This window comes from Cyanistes caeruleus, chromosome 25 (assembly GCF_971803275.1).
Source record: "Cyanistes caeruleus chromosome 25, bCyaCae1.hap1.1, whole genome shotgun sequence".
In the NCBI taxonomy this organism is placed as follows: domain Eukaryota; kingdom Metazoa; phylum Chordata; class Aves; order Passeriformes; family Paridae; genus Cyanistes; species Cyanistes caeruleus.
In genome coordinates this window covers 6,188,844-6,212,006 of record NC_141725.1, presented here as the reverse complement: position 1 = coordinate 6,212,006, position 23,163 = coordinate 6,188,844, and the positions used below count along the sequence as shown (strand labels likewise).

The window sequence follows — 23,163 nt, the reverse complement described above, 5'->3', positions numbered from 1 at the left end:
GAACACTTTCCAGCTTTTCTTCCCTTTCCTTTCCCTTTTTTTCATTTTATTTAAAGCTCAATCAAGGATCACATCAACTTCTCTTTCTCCTGCAGCTCTGAGCTGGGAGCTCATGATGAGGGAGTTATACACCCATGACCCCTAAATCCTGTTCTGAGTCACTGCTGCTTCAAGCTCTGTTCTCCCATCCCAGAGACAAACAATCCAGCCCCTTTATTCCCAGCCAAGCTGCAGTGGCCTCATACAAAGGAACAAAGTCACTGTTATTGTACACCTGGGGAGAGCTTTTTCTTCCCCACAGCAGCACAAGCCAGCTGTGGTACGGTGGTACCTGGAGTGCCCGGCACAGACACAGGGGATTGAGCTGTGTGCTGCTCTGGGCTCTGTTTCACTAAAGCAGGGATGGAAAGGCTGAAGCTAGGTGTTGATATGAGTCTGCACCACAATGTTTGTCCTTTCTGGATTTCCAAGCTCCTGGGAAGAAGCCAGGTGCCCACTGAGCTGCTCTGCTGGGGGGGTCACGTCTGTGCACATGTGTTCATATGGGTGTGCAAAGCCAAAGAGAGGGCTGGCGGTGGGGAGGAAGAACAGGGGACACTGTGGTGCTGCTTAGGTGGGTTTGCATTTCCTCCTGCAGCTGTGCTCAATCCCCATTTCCATCTCACTAGCCAGAGGTTTGAGGACTCGGCTGCACCAGGAACACCCGGCTTTGGGTGGTGAGGGGAACTTTCCTGGAGAAAAGCCCAAACAAACCCCACACACAAATCTCCCCTGCCCAGGTAAAAGGTCTCAGCTGTCACAAGAGGCCCCAGATAATTTGTAGATGCCACAAATAAAGTTGACAGCATTGACAGGGAACAATTTGAGGACATCACCTGCATGGAGACCCCACCAGAGTTACAGGCATCAACTGTGCTGAAATTGTTCAATAAATTCCTGGGTTTAAGGCCAGGAGAGAGAGTTCAATCATCCTGGCTGACCTCATCCATCATATTTCCTCCCTTGCACTGGGAATTGTGTGGATGGGGGTTATTGGAGATGTTTCAGTGGCACCTGGAGGTGACTGGGCAGGAATGTGCTGCTCCGTTCCGCTGCCCCAAGTGCATCTCAGCCTGAGTCAGCTCCTGTCTCACACATCCCTCACTAAATCAAAGGTCCCTCGTTCTCCCGGGGGGTGTTGCTGTGTTGTCATCTCAGCAGGGAGCTCTTCACTTGCAGGGATTTTCTCCTCCCGGTCCCTCTGCTGTGTGCCAGCTCAGGGATGAGTCAGGCTCTGTGGAGCTGCAGGGGGGTCTCACCCCACCAAAATCCCCATCCAGGAGGGGATTTGTCTTTCAGGTGAATAACTGGGGTAGGACCATAGAGATGATTAGAAAGATGGAACATCTCCTATGAAGAATGACAGAGAATTGGGATTGTCCAGCCTGGAGAAGGGAAAGCTCTGGGACTGGAGAGGGACTTTGGACAAGTGTCTGCAGGGACAGGACACAGGGAGAGGCTTCCCACTGCTGGAGAGCAGGGTTAGATGGGATACTGAGAGGGAATTCCTCCCTGTGACGGTGGTGAGGGCCTGGCACAGGTTGCCCAGAGAAGCTGTGGCTGCCCCATCACTGTAAATGTCCAAAAAATATCTCCGTAAAGCGGGCTGCAATTCTGTGACTCTGCACTCTGCACTATTTGCCTTTGCTTTCTGTGGTGCTGGGAGGGCTGTGGCTGACAAGGACACCGTTATTATTATTATTATTATTTTTATTATACACTCCTGCCTGTTCACGCCTGCCACCGGCTCAGGTGTCTGTGGGTCGGAATAAATTACAGAGAGACAGTGAGAGGAAATGTTGCGTTTCATTAAAGCCCTGCTTTCCATTTGCACTGGGAGTTTCTCCGGTTAGAAGTCAAACTGCACACCCGCCACTTGCTAATTGCGCTTTGCAGAATCAAAGGCTTTAGCCAAAGGGATAAATATATAAAATTGTCGGGAAGGAAACGTTTTCTTCTCGAATTCCGAGGAAAAACTGAACTAATACGGATTTCTTTTGATAATAAGAGCAGCAGAAACAGATATCTGATCTCTGTGGCTAAAGGCTACTTGAAATAGAAGTAAAAGATTTGCTTATCAGGCCAGGACTGTTCTGAGCGACTGAAATCACATTAGGAAAATCATGTCCTTGTTTTTCTTCTATAATTGTCTTTTGTTGTTTTAGCCTCTTTTCCCAGGTAACTCTGTCACTGAGATATTTGTTCAGCCTCTGCTTTTTCTGACTTGTTAGATCATCTTGCCAAAAGGGCTAGCAAAGAGCATCGATGAGACAACAGCATTTGAGCATCTCAAACATTTGCATTTGGGGGATTTGAGGGAAGCCCCCTACCCCAGCCACCCACCTCCTGCACCTCCCTGGCTGTCCCATTTTAGTCTTTCCCAGGCAAGCAGCAACCATTCCTCACTCCCTGGATGTTCGGACAGGGAGATGGAGGACAGGGAGATGGAGAACAGGGAGATGGAGAACAGGGAGATGGAGAACAGGGAGATGGAGAACAGGGAGATGATGCAGGACAGGGAGATGATGGAGGACAGGGAGATGGAGAACAGGGAGATGATGGAGAACAGGGAGGTGATGGAGGACAGGGAGATGGAGGATGGAGTCACGCGTTGTTAACCCCCACTTTCCTGCGGCTGCCGGTGATTTATCACGAGCAACGAGGCGTGAGGACAGTGAGGGGAACCGCAGCTCCATCCCAGCTCGGGGCTGGTTAATAACCCGCTAGGAAGGGGAGGGGGGCCAGTACTTACTGGGTGAAAAAGTAGAAGAACGTGGAGTTTTATTTATTTCATGCCTTGGCTCTTAAAGAGGAAAAATATCTCGATTTCAGATGAGGCAGCTTGAGAGCCCAACATCTGCAACATGCCAGGAGCGTTCAGCCTGAGCAGAGAGGCCAGATCCTGCTCTCAGATGCTTGGGTGGATTTTGGGGTGAAGCAACACCCTCCAGCACAGCCCACTAAAGGCAGAACTCCTGCATGTACCCCCATATTTATGTATTCTCCTGTGCTTTCTGGATCAGCTTTCATCATCTGATTTGCTTTTTACCCTAAGAATCAAGTTAGTTCACTGATTAAAAAAAAAAAAAAAAGTGATTACTAATTAAATAAATAAATAAATAACAGGAATAAAAAAACCCTCTACTGAAACTGCAGCTTTTTGCAAAACTGACTGTGAAATTTATGGAACGACGGCTAAATTGAATGAAATTAGGAAGAAAAGGGCCTGTCTATTTATGTGAAGAGTTTTCAGAGTTATAATTAATTATAACAAACATTTCCCATTGCACATTAAATCTCCATCTCCAGGACTTGGGCTGGTTCCTCACACTCCAGTTTGGGATGAACTGGAGGCACCCTCGGCTCATCTGCAGCAGGAGCTCAGGGGTGGAGTGAGGTGGAGCAGTGTGGCCCTGCTCCACAGCTGAGCACTGCAACAAACACAATAAAACCTCTTCTACTGCCCAAAGCCACATCCACAGGGTTTGGCTCAAGGAGCCAGAGCTGCCCCGGGCCCCTCGCAGCCAGGGGTGACCCAGGGGTCCCTCTGGAAATTCATCATTCAGGTGAGAACCAAAATGCCTGGCAGAGACTTCGGGCTTTAGGGAGTTAAGGCTGGGCTCAGTTTTGTCTCGCTGGTGTTTCCTGCTGGTCCCAGTGCCCGGGTGGAGGGGATGGATGGGCACTGATGGTTCCAGCGCCACTTGTTAGGGTTTAATTAACGACTGGTGCCTCCGGATCCGGTCCCACCTGCGGCTCTTGGCTCTGCACAAATGTTCATTCCCGACCAAGAGCCTGCAGCTCTCCCTCCTGGCTGCCCAGCCTGGCAGTGGGCTCGGGAAGGGTGTCAGGGATACCATGGACAGGCAGGAAAGCTGGGATGGGCTTTCCCCTCTCCCTGCCCACAGTTTGAGGGTCTCCCCCAGCAGTGCTCAGCGCAGCCCCCCACGCTGGGTGGCTCTCGGGGGTCGGTTTGGGTCCCAATCCTGACCCCTGGGCACAGCAGCATCCTTGGAGAGAGCTGGGACCCCCGCTCGCCCCCTGCCCGGGGTCAGTCACCCCCAGTAAACACAATCAGAACCAGAACAGGTGCAGACCCCGTCACAGGTCCCAAAGAAGGGATGCTGGGGACCCCTGGTGCTCTGGGGACCCCGGTGCTCTGGGCACCCCACAGACACCGGGAGGGGACAGCCCCAGCTGCAGCATCCCGCATCCCTGGCCCTGCTCCAGACCGACTCTGGTCCCACGGCTGATTTGTGGCTGCCTGGGGACCTCGGCCCGCTGTGTCAGGAGCTAAATCATAACAAGTTTTTGTGCTTTCAGCAAAAATGAGAAAGGAAAGGAAGCTGGAATAATAATAAAAAATCCTCCTGCTCCCCAGCAAGGTAATGAACTGCTGTGGAGCCCTGAGTGCCTCCAGCTGCAGCTCGGTGAGGGCTGTGGAAGGTTCTGGATGCTCTGCAGCACTGGGACCCCGGGTGGGCTGTGGGACCCCCGGTGCCATCTCCAAGCACAGGCAGTGTGGTGCAATGGACAGGGAGAAGGCTGAAGTGTCCCCTGCATTCCCTGGACTTTGGTGACGTGGAGACCTTTTATTTCCACAGCACTAAGTGATTCAGGTTTGGCTTCCGATATTAAAATAAATATTTTAATTCAATATGCATCACAGGCTAAATATTATAATCCACAGGGCTCGTCCAAACAATCTGCTTTAACCACTTGGAGAAGAGTATTGTGCAGAGCCTGGAGGAAGGTCCTGAATCTCCCAATTTGTGCTCCAGTGGTGACCACTGACAAAAACAAAGTCTACTGCCATTTTTAGCCCCTTCTGTGAAACCCAGGGGACAGAAGGACAAAGTGGGGACAGACAGAAAAGGCCCAGGCCTGGCAGAGGTGCCAGAGCAGCTGTGGCTGCCCCTGGGTCCCTGGCAGTGCCCAAGGCCAGCCTGGGACAGTGGCAGTGTCCCTGCCATGGCAGGGGTGGCCCTGGGTGGGCTTTAAGGTGCCCCCAAACCAAACCAGTCTGGGATTCTCTGATTTTTTGTGGCGCTTTTCACCATTTCCAATGTTCCTATGAGCAGCTCGTTGGCAGCAGAGGTGCTGGTGAAAGGAGCAGAGTTATTCCTCCTACATCCCTGTATAATTCCCGATGCTGGACCAAGTCCCAGGATTGCAGAGCCAAGGGGGCTGGATTAATAAAAAAAACTTGTTTTGGTGCAGGATTTGGTTTGAAGCAACTTATGAATTCAGCTGCCAGCCAAGGGTGCCCAGCTGGGACCCACAGGAAAAGAGAAAAAGCAAGAAATACAGAGTTAGATTTCTCCCCAGACCAGAAACTACCTCAATATTTAAGTTTAAAAAAAAGCCAAGTTATGCCAACGCAACTCCACTGAAAATTTTTACTTAATCTGCTGCCATGATTGAGCCAGATGGATAAAATTAAACCTACTGGGGAAGAGCCACACGTGCTTTTCTTCATTTGCAACCAATATATCAACTCAGCCTTCCTGCATGGATTATGAAACACAAATCTTCCTGCTTTCAGAGCCCAGAAATAAAGCAATAATGGCATAGAATTAATATAAATATTTGGGGAAATCATGTTTCCTGTCATTTAAAGATGAAATCTTTATACAACAGAAAAGCTGGCAAGTTCATCATGGTATAAAAAAATATATTATCATTAGAAAGGACCCAGGATTCATGAGATTGATGCAAAACCATTCTATTTTTTTAAGACAGAGGTTAAATTGCACCCTTTGATGCACATTCCACGCAGTGTCAGAGCAGCAACAGGGTCCATGGGGATTACTGGAAGGTAAATCCAAGGCTTGTGCTTCTACCTGAAGAGCTGCTGGTTTGCTTTGGTACTTCAAATGCTGGGTTAAATGTGTATTTTGTGTGTTTGTACATCTATATATATGTATATATAATCTCTGCCCCTCCATCCCATCATTTTGGGGCCCAGGGAGGTTAATGGAGAAATCTCTGCCTCCCCCTTCCAGGCAACGAGTCCATTATGCAGATGGAGCTGCCTTTGACTCATCAGCCTGTACCTTTTATGCATCTTGGCAGAGAAACATCATTGACTCATATCATAAATCAAATATTTCTCCCAATGAAGCTCCAGTCAGGCTCTGAACACTTTCATTAGGGTTTGGGGACACCCTGTCCTGGCCAACAGGGCTTGGACTCAAATCCTTCCCTCCTCCCATCCTTACCCCTTGCATAGGCAGATGGGGAGAGAGGTGGGGGCTCAAGTCAGCCCCAGGACGGGGAGCTGGGGCCAGGGCTGTCCCCTTTCAGAGTGATCTCTGCAGTGCTGTTACAGGGACACAGGGAATGGCTCCCACTGTCAGAGGTTGGGCTGGATGGAATATTGGAAAGGAATTCCTCCCTGGGAGGGGGGCAGGCCCTGGCCCAGGTGCCCAGAGCAGCTGGGGCTGTCCCTGGATCCCTGGCACTGACCCAGACCAGGCTGGACACTGGGGCTGGGAGCACCTGGGACAGTGGCAGTGTCCCTGCCGTGGCTGGGGTGGCACTGGGGGGGATTTGAGGTCTCTCCCAACCCAACCCATTCCATGGATGTGCAGTGGTGGGGTCTGCAGGTGAGTGGAGCCCAGAGCCTCCTGTTCCATCACGTCCCTTCCTCAGCCTGGAGCCAGCAGGAGCCTCTGCCAGGACCCAACCACCACCATTAGCGGCTCCTTTAGGAAAATTCCAGCCCAAGGCTCTAAAAGCAAGTTAGGGACAGGAAAAAAAAAAGCAAATTAATTTAATAAGAGCTTAATTGGATTCTCCACAGTGGAGAAAGCTGCTGCTTCCCAGCAAACGTCCCCTGCAGCAGCTGAAGAGGCCACACGCTCCCCCAGTTCCACCAGTGCTGCAGAAAGCCAAGGCTGTCCTCACCTCTGGGCTTGTCCTTAGACCCCCACGAGCCTGGCCAGTGACATTGGGGTGATCCTAAACCAGGACAAGGGCAGTGGGTGCTGCATGGTCAGGGCAGTGAAACCCAGCATGCCCAGAGCAGCTGTGGCTGCCCCTGCCAGGGACTCCAGCACTAAAAGGGGGGATTTTGTCCTCAAATACTTCACACAGCTCCAAGCAGCAGCTGCTGACAGCAGCCAGGGACCAAAGCTCTCCAGGACGGATGGGACCCCTCAGATCTGTGGGGATCCCCACGGGTAGAGACTGTGTGAATGCAGGTGTCCCTTCAGACGGGATTTACATCACAGAGCTCATCCCTGGGGTTCCTGACACCGTCAGCCTCCTCCATCCCTGCTCCAGCCCCAGCCACATCCCTGAGCACCCTCTCCCAGGCAGGAGAGGTTTCCTCGTGCCTCCCCCCACTGACCCTCACCAGCTCCAAATAACAAACTTGTGGAGCAGAGCTGCATTAAATCAGTGAGGCAGCGTGCCTGCTGCTCAGATAAGCACAGCTACCGGGGGCTCTCGCTCTGTCCTCAGTGCTGGAGGATTCTCAGAGCCAGAAAACCCGGGGAGACTCATTAGGGGAAGCGGCACTCGTGGCTGGGTTTGCCAGAGTGCCTCTGCGCGGCCTGCTCCGCCGCGGGACGCCCTGGCCTCGCTCTGATCTGCAGCGTGCAGAGCCACGAGGCTTTCAGAAATAAAACACTATTAAAATAGTTCTAATCAGAATTCCTGCAGCCAAGGCACGACAGCCAGAGAACCCGCTGTCTTTGGCAGAAAGGAGTGTGGAGAAATGAAGTGATGATGGGAGAAGTGATTTCAAAGAGCCCCTCTGTATCTCACTCTGCTGAGGTGGACCTGCAGTTTTTCCTGAGGTGCAGACCCAGGAGAAGGAACCCAGCCTGGCTGTAGGAATAAATTTTGATGAAGATATGAAGATCCAGCCGCAGTTCCTGCTTCTGATGGAGTTTTTCTCATGGCAATTTCTCCATGCCTCGACTTCCCCAGCAATCTAACAAGTTTTGCTTCTCTTTTCTCCTCCCCTGCCTCCCTCTTCAGAGTCAGGGTTGTCTCAGGGTGTTTGCAGAGCTGCGTTTTGATCTCGGCTCCACCACTGCAGTGAAAGCAAGGTGGAGAAATCAGGATGGCAGGCAGGGAACTGGCAGGAGCCCTTCAGAAATCAATCCCAGAGGCAACAATTTAAGGAGCAATCCTTTTGTTTCTGGATTCCAGCACCCCTTTGGCACCAGGGGAACTCTGTAGGACCAAGACTCACCTCAGGGTTAGATCCAACACCAGTGGGTGCATCAAAAGCTCTGTTTCACCCAAAATGTGGCCCAGCTTCACACACAACGAGGGGCATTTTAAAATTGCATTTTTAAAGGTTTGTTTTTAACTACACTCCATCTGAGAGTAGTTAATTTTCCAGAGCCTGGGAATTTTATTAGGGCAAGTACCAACCTTCTGCCACAAGAGCCAAAGCCAGCAGGCACAGAGCAGCCCATCCATGGTGGCCCTGGCGGGTGGCAGCAGGGGGTGAGGCTCCCTGGGAGTCATTCCAATCCCTGGAGAAATATTTGGGAGTGGAGGCCTGGAGTGCACGGCAGCCCAAGCATGAGTGTGCTCCCTTCAGAAGGAAAACAGATGGTTTATAGCCCAGAGAAACAGGCAAGCAGTGAGGGGATGTGCTGGGAAAAGCCAACAAAAGCCAGACATTCAGGATTGCCTGAATAACCTTAAAATACACTTGTTCTTTTAATTCATAAATTGCTATGAATTGGGATTTTTATTTCTGCTTCAGTGATTCTGAGGCATGTGAAGGCTCTGCCTGCTCCCATCCCAAATGGAGGAGCAGGAAACTCCACTATCTTTCCTTTAAAGCTTTAAAGCAAAGTTGGGTCCAGCCCACATTTTCCTGCAAAAGAATCCCTTCCCCTCATCACACACCAGTCCTCCCAGTTCCAATCCCCAAGCCCCAGTGCCAGCCACCAGTGCAATGCTTTGCTGGACAGACTTCATCCCCAGGAGCTTCCTGGCCATGGAAACATCACGGCCCCAGATTTAATTAAAATAAAATATCCCACACCAACAGGAGCCTCGTTGTCTTTCAGGGTTGTCTTGATAATTATAAAATAAATTGCATTTCTATTGCGCCTTTCATCCCTGGATCTCCACGTGTTTTACAAGCGTTAATTAATTTAGCTTTCAAATAGCCCTTCCCTCTGATGCCACATAAAAATTTAATAAACAGGTAGTGGGAGAGGCAGGGACCTGTTCTGGGACATGAGGTTGGTCAGTGGCCAGCACAGAGGGAAAGCCCCAAATCCCAAAACGTGTAAGAAATGAGATGTCAAAAAGAAGGGAAAAGCTGGGAATTAGGGATATGAGCACACATCCCCCCTTTGGGAGCCCAGAGCCCCCCATGGCTCTGTGCCAATGTGGGATTTGCTGCCAGGGAAGGGGAAAGCCCAGGGTGGGAGTGTCAGGAGCTGTTAAGGCACATGACATATTGATGGAATTAAAACACATTTAGGGAAATCTCCAAATAGTTTTCTTTCTTTTTTTTTTTCTTTTTTTTTTTTTTTTTCCATTTTTTTCTTCTGTTTCCTTTTTTTTTAGCTTTAAAGAATAACACTGACTGTCTCAAGCTGTGGTAATGTATTCAGGCAACACAACTGAGTCAGAGCTAATTGAATTTAAAAGCAGGTATTACATCTGTGCCTTCGGAGTGAGTACATCCTGAAAATCACTTCAGTGATGAAGTGTTTTACCCAACTACTACTTAATCTTTTTACATAGAAAGCAGAATTAACCCCGCTGCGCAGCCTTCATTAAGGAAACCAAATGAAGTTACCTGGTGAGATTCAAATGTGCTCCAAGTGGTGAAACTTCAGCTGAAGTTTCTTAAATCCAAAGGGACTTTTCTTCCTTTTTTTTCTTTTTTTTTGTTGAAAGTCCTACAAAGTGGTTTAAACCAGGTCAGTTATCTGGGTCCTGTTTCACTTTCTGTCATTAAATCTGAGAGGAAATAAGCACACCAGGCCCTGTGTATAAATACATGTATGACTGGAGAAATGGGTCAGCTTCCTGCCCCCTGTCCAGGAACCATCCCTACCTGCCCTCCTTTCCCCATTCCCACACTCCAGGCTCTCCCTCTCTCCAGGAGGATCAGATAAGTACAGGAGAAAACACACTTTGTAGAGAGCTCCAAAAATCATCCAAGCCCCCCCTGCCACTCTGAGCATCACTCAGAGCCCCCTGCTCCCCCTGGAAAACCCTGAAACAGGGCAGCAGCCCGAAAGCAACAAGACATGGACCCTTTGTGGGCAGAGTGAAAACCCACAGCTCTTTATATAGAGAGAGAGTCATAAAATGGTTTGGGTTGGAAGGATCTTAAAGATCATCTAGTTCCAACCTCCTGTATTTTATATATATACAGATATATATATATATATATATATATACTTGTATGTATATATTCAAATATACACACACACATATAGATATTTTTACTTTATATTCTATTACTTTTTACACTTGGTATATCCCTTTATGCATTTCTATATATATCACACACACATATATATCCCTTTATATACTTGGTCTTTTACTTTACACCAAGCAAAAGCCCAAAGCAATGAACTGAGCTCAGAGCTCTCTGCACCCACCTCACTCCCATCCTTGGGCTGCTGCAGGGCCCTGGGGGAGGAGGCAGATCCTCCTTCTCTGGACCAGAAAAAGAGCAGGAAAAACACCCCAAAGAACCATCTGTAAAACTATTCCAGCAAATCAACATTTTTGGCTGGCTGTATTTATCCATCAGTTCCCAAGGCAGCCACGAGGGAGCTGGGAAAGCTGTGGGGATCCCCTCGACGCTTCATGAATTTCAAGTGCAGACAATTGATTTACATCGGCAGAAATTTGCATGGGGAGAAAAAAAAAAAAAAACTGTGAAAAAAAAAAAAAAGAAAGAAAAAAACCCTAAAAAATGAGCTCTTCACCATTCATTAATTTTCTCTAAAATTCATTCATCCAATTAGGCAGCTGAAATGGTGCGTTGTAATTTAGGTACCCTGTGACACACCATGACTATTGATGGCTCCTGATTCAAAAGGAACAGAAATGGAATAAATCTCAGGCTACAGGCTCTTCAAAACCTGATTTCCTTCTAGTTATGAACCAGGAAATCATCCGGAGAAATCAGGAGAGGTTCAGGCAAATTTAGGTTGGGCATCAAGGAAGGAAGCAGGTTCTCTGCTGGCTGTGAGCTCCAAATCTGGGGAATTCCCTTATGAAACATCTCATCACTTGTCACCGGTGGATGTGGAACAGGGGCACCCAGCCTTGTGTGTCCACCCCAGGGAGCATCTCCTACAGCATCTCCAGTGCTCCTGACTGGCCTTGCATTCTCTGCATCTCCGTCAGCAGCGAGAGGTTTTTGGAAGGCAGCTGCCAAAGTCAGGACATCAGGTGTGTGCTGCAGAGGACAGGGTTTAACTGTGATAAACAGGGGGATTTGATGTTGCCTCTTTGCCATTAAGAGTGGCTGCAATTTGCTGACCGAGGTGGGAGGGGTCGTTATCAGGGTGATAAAGCAGCACCCTGGGGGCCCTGCGGATGCTCCCAGCCAGGTCTTCCCACTCTGTGTGGTTTGACCCATTTTGCAGAGAAGGAGAGTGAAGTACCAAGTGTGTTCAAGTTGAATGAAATTGCAATTCCAGAAAAGAAATCTCACTGAGGTCCTAAAACATGTGGAAATGATGTTTTCCCCATTTTCTCTTACTGACCTCTCTGGGAGTAAGGACACTCCATCCACTTGTCCACAAATGCATTTAAGTGTCCCCATTTAACACAGATGAAGAGGGAAATCTGGGGCCAGACTATCATTTGGAGACTTTCCACAAATCTTCCACAAGATTTCCAACCACAGGCTGTGGAAGAGAGCTGAGGACTTCACATCCCCCAAGGATCACAGAACCCCAGGGCTGGGTGCAGGGTCCTGCCCCCCTGCAGGAACACAGAGCATCAATAACACAGCAATAAATATTCCAGGCAGCTGGTTTCATCCTGTAAGTGAATATGGAGATATATTTAGAGACGTGTTTGGAGAGTTATGGGCAACTCATCATCATAACATGTGAGCACTTATTGAGTTTCCCAGGATTTAGGGTGAGATCCAGAGATGCACTTTAGGTGCTGTAACTCAGGTAATGAGATGCCTGAAATAGGTGGTGGGAGGCTCAAGGACACGTTTCCAGGGGTGTTTGATGCAGTGCTGTCCATGAGGGAAGTCTCTTTTCCCTCATACATCAGAAGACTTTACCTCTGGAACCTGGGGGCACTGTCAGGGTTTAATCCACATCCTCATCTCTAGCCCAGCACCTTGGCTTCCAAGCACACCCAGTGCCAAAACCCCTGATAGAACCCCTGATTTAGGGAAGAAGCTTTTCCCCCCACCATCACTTGTAAAATCATGGAATGGTTTGGGTTGGAGGGACCTTAAAGCCCACCCAGTGCCACCCCAGCCACGGCAGGGACACTGCCACTGTCCCAGGCTGCTCCAAACCCCATCCAGCCTGGCCTGGGGCACTGCCAGGGATCCAGGGGCAGCCACAGCTGCTCTGGGCACCTGGGCCAGGACCTGCCCCCATCATGGTGCATTTCTCTCCTGGCCAATCCATCCTTGTGAGGAGGAGAACTACCTCAGATCTCTGTCTGGACAGATATTGGGAGGAGCAGGTGACCCAAACCTTCAGAAGCAGCTCTGTGCCCTGAGGGGCGGCTCCTGCTGCTCCACTGCCAGGAGAAACACCTGTCTTTCTTCCTGTTCCTCAAAAAAAACCCCAAAACGTAACTCCAGAAACACAGGGTTAAGATCTGGAGGCAAAAAGGAAACTCCTGGTGCCAGATCCCGTCAGCACTGGGGAAAAATAAAAGGTCTCCAGTCCCCAAAAGCCTCCCAGAAAAAAAAACCAGGAAGAAGTAAATAAATTTCACTGAGCCTTTTGAAATGGTTTAATTGCCTTTGTGCTCTAATTGCTCCTGGTTTTACAGCCTCATTTCTTGTCATAAAATTAGTCCCACTTTTTATGCTTTTTCCTTTTCTACTGGTCTGTGATTATTATTTTTTAATTGCTTTGGTGTGTTGATCTCTCCCACGTCTCCCCCGGGAAGGGGAAGAGGGACCGAATTCTGTGGCTGCCGCCCGCCCGGGGGATGCTGCAGCTGCTGAAAGGAGATGGACGCTGACATTTTGGGGTGAATGTTAACACTAATCCCTCCAAAACTGCCACAAATACCCAAGAGTGGGGCTGGGCACAGGGACTCTGCATCCAAGCACAGCCAGCCCCAGGAGGAGGAAGCGGTGATTGGGAACACAGCGACTTCTGGCAGGATTTTCTGGGGAAAGATTTCTCGCTACAAACCACAAGCATCAGGAACACAATAAAAGCATAGGAGGAAACCAAACCACCTGAAAAAGATGAAAACTGCGTCATCTGTAACCCTTTTTAATAACCATCTTATTTCAGGCAGCAGCAGGGCGTGCTCGCAGCGCAGCATCTCTGTTTGTCTGGCCGTGATGTACAGCTGCAATAGGAAGCCGTGCGTGAAGTTTATTAAGGCTGGGTAATTTCTATCGGTTCTGTTACTATTGATTCCATCTCTACTGCTATCTTGCTCTGTCTGGACCTAAAAAGTGGTTTAAAAACAAGGAGAAAAAAAAAGCATATAGTTCTTCAAAAATGGCAAGTATTATGGGATGTGGGATGTTGCCATTTTGGATGCATTAGCAACACTCTGCAAAGGAAAGTGTCTGAGATACAAATCTTATTAAGGAGACTTTGATGATGTTGAGACTAAAAATGAGGGAGCGTTTTGAGCTGAACCAAAACACAAAGTTGAATCTGAACTTAGCTCCACAAATTTCTGTCTCAGGGGTAGAAGGAAAATTGGATTTGCTTTGGCTTTCAGCCAGCCCTGCTTCATCCTGAACTAGCTCTCCACTGTCCACGTCTCCCACGTCCTTGGAGTTACTCCCAGTTTGTGGCATAAGCAAGAGTGAGCTCAGAGGAGCAGCTCTACCCACCGTGATGCTCAGGGCTGGTGCAGCTCCACCTCAGTGCAAGTCCTGTGGTGTCAGAAATGCAGATCCCCAATGCACAAAAGCAAACCTTGAAGCCTCCTCTGGGGCACGAAGGGCTTGCACACATCTCTAGCCCAGCCCAGAGCTTCCCTGCTGCTCCTGCATGAAATGAGGCCACAGGATGAAGGGGCCATGTCCCACACACGTCCCAGTCCCACCCCAGGAGCAGCATTCCCAAGTGGACCAAGCTTTTCCCCACAGCTGGATCATCAGCCTGGTGTCCTGGGCTCCATGAAACGAGAACACAACAGTGACAGAGCAAGTTTGACACAGATCCCAGCTGAATCCCAACCTCCTGGAGCTGTGGGATGCCAGGATTTGGGTCAGGCCCATCAGTACTCAGTTCATTGGCTCTCTCAGCTAAGTGGCACAGCCCCCCTGCAGTGACATTTAAAAGATAATAATTAAGAAATCAAGAGGTAGTCCTCTCCTTTAGGCTGTTGTCCAAGCACAGGTCCCTGTCAGTCCCAGGCACAGCCTGCCCTGTCCGTGCTCCACTCCCACTGCCCTCCCTGCCCTCCCTGCCAGAAGTGTTCTGATCCTTCCCAGCTGTCCATGGGTTCAGGTCACCTCCATTTCCTTACCAGTGTAATCCAGGGCCATCAACCACCCCAGAGCCAAAGCACAAGGAGAATCTGTCCTGGCTGGACTGAAAAAAAAGTGAAGTAGAGCTGAAGGCTGCAAGATGAGTTGTGGGAATGAGAGTGCTTTGTGGGATATCATCCAATTCCTGCTGGACAAAATCCATCATCCCCTTGCTACTCACCTGCCTTTGTGCCAACACACACCAAAGATATCCAGAAGCCTCAGAGGCCTCCAAGACTTTGTCCTGCCGAGTCAGGGTGCAGCACCTTGGGGGGACGTTGGAGGGAGACCCCAAATGAAGTTGGTAGAGCCGAGGAACATCTGGAAGAAGCAGTGGGAAGCAGCAGGACTGTTCCCTGTGGCTGCAGCCCAGAACCTCGTGCTTGTCCCTGGTGTTTTCCAAACTTCCCTGGAGAAGGTCTCTGCGGCACAACATTCCCTGCAGACAGCCCAGGGGGAGAGATACAGGATGAGCTCAGGCTCAGGCCTCCTCTGAATTCAGCTCACTGCCAGTAGCTGTGGGCACTTTGGGAAGGGAGCCTTTATCACCCTCACAGAGATGCCAAGGGAACTGCTGGTGGGTTTGGGGTTTTTGGTGCAGTGTATAATAGAACCCCAAGACAGTTTGGGTTGGTAGGGACCTTGAAGTTCCTTGTGCTCCACCCCGTGCCGTGGGCAGGGACACCTTCCCCTGGAGCAGCTCATCCCAAGCAGCCTCGAACGCTCAGCACTGCAGGGGAAGGGATGGGCAGAGGGGAGGAGATGACAAACTCCATCCCTGATGCTCCATCAGCAGCCAGGCACTTCCCAAAGAGCCGAGGAGCAGCCCCATGGCTGTGACATTTGCGATGCATTAAGTTTAAACATTTTCAATAAAGAAAAACAATCCGTTCAGACTTGCTTTATGATTCATAGTAATTGCAAATAGAAGCAGTTAATATAATTGTCCAGCTGAGACCAGCAGGCTGGGAACATGTAGCAGTGAGATGTACAATCAGGGAAGGTTGGGAGGGAATTTAAGTGCAGGTTAAGCAAATGCATTACTTTAATAACACACAGAGACAGCCCTTGTAGTTATAAAGAGAATAAAATAAATATTGTACCAGAAATCTACAGAATGGGAGGTTTTATCACCAAGAACTGCCCGCTCGCTATTTACTTTCAATTTAGATTTTACAAAAGCTGCACTTGCCATGTTTTTTATGTATAGAAGACAATGACTTGAATTGACAAATGACCTTATTTCTCCGTAAGTTTTATAAGGGAGCCTCAGTTTCTCAAAGAAAAATGATCACCTCCCAGCAGTCATCCCGGAGACAGAAAAAGGCTTTTTTTTCTCTTTTATTTTTTATTTCAGAAAGGGAGGACTGTAATTCAAAGAGGAGATGGTGCTCCTGCTCCTCTCTGCCTTGGAGGTGGGCCAACCCCTTTGACTTCTCCAATCACAAAGGAAGGGACCTGTTTCTCTGCAGTGCTTCTGTCTCTGAATTTCAGCCCTTTCTTTACTCCAGCTCAGACATGACCATGCTGGTGGCCTGGCAGGGCAGCCCAGCTTTAGGGCACAGCTCTTGTGCATGACCCTAATTTAACTTTACCTATCCCAAAAGTTAGAGCTTCCTCCCTTTTAAAGAATTAACTTGAGCTGGTTCAGTGTGAAGCAAGTAGAGAAGAGGGGAAGGAAGAAGCTATTGAAAGACATCATCTTCATCATCATTTATCCAGCTTAACCAAACGCTGGCTCTCCAGAGAAGAGCTATAGTGCTTTATTAAAAGATATTTTTGAGGGCAACACATTAAATTAAAGTATCTTGTTCACAGACTTAATGACACATAAACAGCCAAACAGAACATTGGCTCGTTAGAACCATTATAAAATATTAAGGGTATTAAAAATTAACTATTTACAGGCTATTTACTATTACCTTTCTCTTAGTGATGAGGGAGAATGAGGATGTTCAGGCTTGAGGGAGCTACCTGCAATACAGAAAAAGAAATACTGCTGTCAAACTCCTCCTGCCTGGTGTCCTCTGTTCTGCTGGGGGTGATGGATTAATGCAATGGATTAATTCTGGGGTGGCAGTGCCTGGGGTGTTGTCACCTCCCCAGCCACTTGAATATTCCAGCATCTCCCATCCAGATGATGAGGTAGAAAATGCAGGATAAGACAGGAAAAAGAATCAATCCCCCTCAAAAAACCTGACCCAAGCCCAAACGAATAGCATCTCCTTCAGGGCCCTCCAGGAGCATCCCTGACACCCCGTGCTGCAGGTGAACACGCCTGTATCCAGAGGGATAAATACCAGGAGGAGGAGACAGGGAATGCAATTTTAAAGTCACCGAATTTAGCATAAGAAGGTAATGGGATTGCAGTGGCTTTCCAGTAAATGTCATTGCTGTAATTAGGAGAACAATTATTGTCAAGCGGCAGAATTGTCCCCTATCTGTCATTCCAGCGGGAGCAGCCAGAGCCGCAATTCGGAGCCGCACGGGAGGGGCTCGGTTCAAACCCCCCTAAATGGGATCGGCCGGGGCTGCCGGGAACTCCGGGGCTCTGCCCCCGTCCCCTCTCGGCAGGATGCTGCAGACACAAACTTCATTTATTACAGCACCAGCCCGGCGTCCTGGCCTTGTGCAGGGAAGACTTTAAGCAACTGCTTAACTCAGAAAACAATAATGCGCTGAACCGGTTCACAAATTTAAGGCCGAGGAAGCCAAACCTCCCTCCACCGCCAGCAGCAGGACGCTGGAGCGGCTCCAGGGGGAGAAGGATGCCCTGGGGATGAAGGCAGCCCAGGATCCCGTGCATTGTCCCCAGCCTCATCCTCCTCCGCGGGTTTTCTCGTGTGACAGATGTGTGACAGCACATCTGGAGCGCGGGGCACTGCTGGGTGACAGAGGAGTTCCTCGGGGGTCTGAGAGGCGGAGGCTGCAGCCGCAGCCTGTAATTAACAGCATCCTCATCCCCAGGGATCTCTGACCCCTGCCCTTCCCAGGACACAGCCCCGCGCTCCCCTCTCCTGCTGCAGACCCCAGGCAGGAGCTGCGGAGCTGCAGCTCAAACACGGCCCCAGCAGCTTCCCCTCAGGTGCCACCACCGGCCAAGCCAAAACCGAAAAAGCCAGAAGTGTCCTGCATCCAAATTTCCCAGCCGGCTAGAGAAGAGAATTCTGCATAAAAGGAAAAGGGGATGCAGCGGAGGGAAGGAACAGGGAGGCAATTATTCCACTGAAAGCATTTTCAGCATCCTTGCAGCTCGTTGTGATTAACCGTGGCCAGAGTGCTATTAGCAGCCTGGGATGATGATTAACAAGCTCTCCTAATAGCTGTTTTTAAACCTGCTTTAAAAAAAAAAAAAAAAAAAAAAAAAATAAATGCTGGAGCAGAGCTGGAAGGGGGTGGGGAGGCCGGGTGGTATCTCCAAGGAAACCAGAAACAAAATGGGCTTTGGCACATCGCAGAACCAGGCGGGTAATCAAAGATTACAACCAGTTTTAATTTAAGGTTAATTATTGTTTACTCTCCGGAGCCCGCCCCATCGGAAAGCAGCAGCCGGTCTGACCTTGAGCATCTCTTGCTGGGGCCTCTGCTCCGGCCCCTCTCGGCCGCATCTCCCGGAGGGAGCGGGGATGGAGCGGGGATGGAGCGGGGATGGAGCGGGGATGGAGCGGGGATGGAGCGGGGATGGAGCGGGGATGGAGCGGGGATGGAGCGGGGAGGGAGCGGGGATGGAGCCGGGATGGAGCGGGGATGGAGCGGGGATGGAGCCGGGGATGGAGCCGGGATGGAGAGGGGATGGAGCGGGGATGGAGCCGGGGATGGAGCTGGGATGGAGCGGGGATGGAGCGGGGATGGAGCGGGGATGGAGCGGGGATGGAGCGGGGATGGAGCGGGGATGGAGCGGGGATGGAGCGGGGATGGAGCGGGGATGGAGCGGGGATGGAGCGGGGATGGAGCGGGGATGGAGCCGGGATGGAGCGGGGATGGAGCGGCCAGAGGGAGGAATCGATGCAGGGGATGGCCAAAGGAGGCCCGGTGGAGGCATCGACGGCTGGATCCTGCCCCGGCTGCGGGCTCAAAAGCTTCATTCAGCTTTATTTAACTGGTTGCCCCAACTGCAGACACGGTTAATTAATTTTGGACTCCTATTGATTTTCCATTTGGAGGAATCACAGTGGCATTTTCGCTCAAAGCCAGCCCCATTTTTATCAGTGAAAATGCCGTGTGGAGTCACCTTCCCCCGGCCAGCCCTTCTTCCCCCCGGAGGAGCCAGGGCTGGCACCTGCCCGGGGCTGGAGCCGCGGCTGCTGGAGCGGGGAGCGGCAGCGCAGCCTCCAGCTCCTCCCGGAGCTTTCCACGGCTGGGCAAGGCTGGATCCCAGCAACAGAGGGGCTCAGCCCCCCCTGCTCACACGGCCCCACCATTCCCACCCTCCTTTAGCTGCCAGAGATGCCCAGAGTGCAGCTCAGCCAGCGGAAACCCAACTCTGCACAATGGTCCTCCTGCTCCAATTCCACCTTGCACTTCCCCAGGCTGGATCCTGATTTTAACCACCAAGGCAGGCTGCAAAGACGGGACATTTCTCAAAGTCTCTCCTGGAAGATACTTTTTACCCCAAGCCCCTGTTTTGAAACTGCTGTGACAGCGCTGCTGAGGAATGGCAGCTGAGATTAAAGATGGTGACAACTCCCCCGAGCTCTCCTCCCTTTGCTCGGAGACAGACGTATTTAATTATGATAGAAAGGAGATCCTGGTGCGTGCTGCAAATACTTAAGGTGATTTGAAGCGTGAAGCTGCATAAGGTTTGTGAGATTTGAGGTTTCCAATCTGTTTGGGCTTGTTTAGACTGTTTCTGCTGTTTATTCCCTCTGTATTTTTACATGTTCTCAAGCACATGGGAACTTCAGGAGACAGGTCTGAAGAAATCAGTGCAGAAAGGTTTTGATAACTTAATTTTCCATTTGATGCCATCACTGGGAGTGATGGGAGCATGGGGTTGGCTGAGGAGGAGATGGGTACCGAAGGAAGCATCATTTCTCTCCAGGAGTAGCTTCAGTCCCTCTCCTCAGGATTCCTCTCTCTCGTCATCATCACTTTGCTGATCCCTTTGCTTTGGCCTCATAGGGATTTGCCAAGGGCTGTGCAGAGCAGACAGGGGGATGGAGAGGGTTTCCCCACCATGCTGGTCCCCTGGGCTGACACCCAAGTGTCCTTTCCCTGCCACAAAGTGTAGGATTGATCCCGTGGTATCAGCAGGAGCTGCAAGGACACCCACGGTCCTCCCAGAGAGGGGAGAGCAGTAAAACCTCCCCTGGCCCTGCATCCTGAGGCACAGGGACACAAAGAGAGCAGCTCAAAGTCCACATGGACCTCAGTCCATTTTCTGTCCCCCACCCAACACTGGACCCCAGAGACCGAGGGCTGGCTTGGGACCAGCCCATGTCGTGTCCTTTTGCTTCTGATCCCAGCAGGAACTGACCAAGAGCAGATTCCAGAGCTTGATAAGGACAGGTTTAAATCCTGCCTGGTTGGGAACGCTTCAGGCATTTGGAGAATATAAAACAAATGGCTTTCCAGTGTTAATATTTACCTGGGAGATCAAATGATTAAACTATAATCTGCTCAGAACTTTTCTTCTAAGTTGCCTTTGAAAATATTTATCACATTTCCCTTGTGCAGCCTGACTGTCCCTGCAGCAACCCCAATGTCCTCCCACCCCGAGGAGACCTGTCCAGTGCCACCAGAGAACTTCAAACCAGGACAGCAAAGTGTCCCACACTGCCCCATTGTCTGCCAAAAGTGAGGTCTTGTCTCCTTTGCTCTTGGAGGATGCTCTGGAGCAGCTGTGTCACCACAGGGGTTTGGGGAAATGGCTCTCCCACTGTCACACTGGAGATGGGACAGCCCCAGGTGGCCTCACAGAGGCCTTTCCCTAAAAGCTGCCCAAAATATCTGCAGAGCCCTTCAGCCACCGATCATCCCCTTGCAGACTGATGGATGCTCTGGCTCCAGCGCTCACTTTGTCACTGTCACCTTCTTTTCCAAAGCTTCATGCAATTAGAGACAAGCTCCCCATGTTCACCTCACCCCATCAGGTTTCAAAGTACTCAGAGAAATATAATTAGATCTTCATGATCCTCCAGCATTTCTACAGATTCATTTCCTACAGAAGGTGGGCTGTTTTCCCTACAGGATCATTTCTATGGACACCCATTGTTTTTTATCCCCATTAAATATTACAAGCATCTCTTATGATTTCTTTCATAGGGACTCACTGGGATTCCCAGGGGAGTGAATAACTCATATCAGTTTAAGCTCTCTTACTGCAGCTCCCAGAGCAGCCCTGCAGCCTCCTACCTGGGGTTTTTCTGGGAGATCTGATCCAGCCTGGTGAGATGACAGCAGCCACATGGCCTCAAAAGAGCTCAGGGATGGAACATTGTACCTGCAGTGGGGACAGGGAAAGGCTCAATCTGAGACAGTGCAAAACACGGGGGGGAACTGCTGTTTGCTGCTATTTTGATAAATACACTCACAACAGGATCTGCTTGAGGCCTGGGAAGGCAGGCTCGTGGGGAACAGGGGTGTCACACCCTGGTGTGAGCGTGTCACCAGGCAGGAGCAGCTCTCAGCAGCTCCCAGGACCAAAAACAGCTGGTGGGGAATGAGGTGAGAGGACGCCTTGGCGCTGGTGGTGTGGAGGATTTGCTCCTTTAGGGATTTAAGCAGCAGTTTTGCATCCCTGGTTGCCATGGCAGCACAGGCAGTGCCTTGAGCAAGGCCAGCGCTGCCACGCCCGGCCGGGCCCAGCAGCACCAAACGGAGCCCCAAAAGCTCAGCGAGGCTCTGGGCAGAGCGGGGAGCAAACCCTGCCCTGCCTGGGATGGGATGGGACCCTCTGCCCTGCCCAGGAGCTCCTGCCACCCCTCCCCAGAGCCCCTTGGCCATTGCTCTCAGGGTGGAGGGCTCTGCACACCCCTTTCCAGAAGGTTCTTGGCCACCCCTTTCCAGAAGGTTCTTGGCCATCATCTCCTTTGGGCACAGCTTTCTGCTGGACCCAGCTGCCTCCCCTGTGCAGCTCCACAGGCAGACCCAACACTTTTGACACCAATTACAGCAGCAGTCGTGGAAAATCCACACTTGCCTGTTCCCACCTGGCTGAGAGGCTGAGGAGATGACCCTGGCACCACCTTTCCTCAGCCCCATCCTCACAAGAGCCTTAGGGGCCGTTCCCTTTGCTGCCCATGCATGGCAGTGAGGGATGCAGGAGCCCAAGCCTCACACCTTCTGCACATTTCCTGGCTGCTGTTCCCCTCATCACAGCCCCCAGTGCCTCCGTTCCCATCTCAAATCCCTGCTGTCCTTCTCCGAGTTGTGTTGAGTGCTTCTCTTTATTGTCCTGCTTGTCTCCTCTCCACAGTGTAATTTTATCTTGTTAGAGAGGCACTAGGCAGTGTTTACTTTGTTTTACTTTTGTGGTGCTTTTAATTCTAAACTCTCTTCATCTGGGCAGCACTTTATCAGCCATGGGAAGCTGAAGGAAGCTATCTTTCATCCTTATCAAAATTCCTCTCCTTTCATTATCTCCAGTGCTGCTACAAAGCATCAAAAGGGCATCTTTGTTCTTGCAATCTAATATAATTCCAAATACAGCAATTCAAGCCTTTTGAGAAAGTTATGGACACAAACACACATCCATTACCTCCCCTCACTGTCCCAGCAGTGCTCCCACAGGAGCCCTGCAGCTGTTTTGGGGCTGCCCAGCTTTAAGGGGTGCAAAGTGGAGGAAAAGGAGATTTTCAGGTCTGAAGATGAAGGATGGGGATGAGTCAGTGTAGGTCTTGAGCATCTGTGGTCATGATGTCACTCCATGGGTGTGAGAAAGGCCCTGGGGCTTGGGGGGCAGCCTGTTTTCCACTGCTGATGTGCTCAGCTGGAAGTGCTGCTCCACGCCAGATGCCAGGGAGATGCTGCAGATGTTTCCTCCTGGCTCTGTCTGGGGCAGAGCCATCTGCACTCATTGATCCTGCTGAATCTGCCCTGTGAGGAGCTGTGCAGGCCCAGGGGGTCACCAGCAGTGGTGGAGGGTGCTGCTGGTCAGGGCTGGCCACAGGGAGGAGGTGACACATCTGCCACTGCCGGGTGTGACAGGGCTGCAGCGAGGGGCCAAGAGAGGCAGAAGTGAAGTCGGGGGAGAGCATGTCCTGGGTGAAGGGGTCACTGAAGGGGTTTGAGAGGAGTCTGGCTTGAAATCCTCCCTGCTGGGGCAGCCAGGAGCCCTGTCCCTCATAGTCCCACCCTCCCCAAATCCCAGCCAAAAAGAAAACTCGAGTTTTTCTCAGCCACCAAACACTGAGAGCCAATGCAGGATTTTCTCCACACCTCAGACATGACTTCCTAAGCTCAGTAAAACCCATCCTCTCATTGTCCCAGCCCAGACCTCACTCCTTCTCTCTCCCCAGGCTCAG

The 23,163-nt window shown here is 50.6% G+C and overlaps 1 long non-coding RNA gene across 1 annotated transcript; it reads right to left on the bottom strand.

Annotated features, from left to right (window-relative positions):
- Positions 1-13,462: 13,462 nt before the first annotated feature.
- LOC111940396 (uncharacterized) lies at positions 13,463-21,431 on the bottom strand. Its single transcript, XR_002869500.2, has 7 exons — positions 21,232-21,431; positions 21,053-21,140; positions 16,621-16,672; positions 14,880-15,137; positions 14,698-14,762; positions 14,057-14,212; positions 13,463-13,659 (listed from the first exon to the last, which is right to left on the bottom strand). It is a non-coding gene; the product is annotated as an uncharacterized LOC111940396 (long non-coding RNA).
- Positions 21,432-23,163: the final 1,732 nt, after the last annotated feature.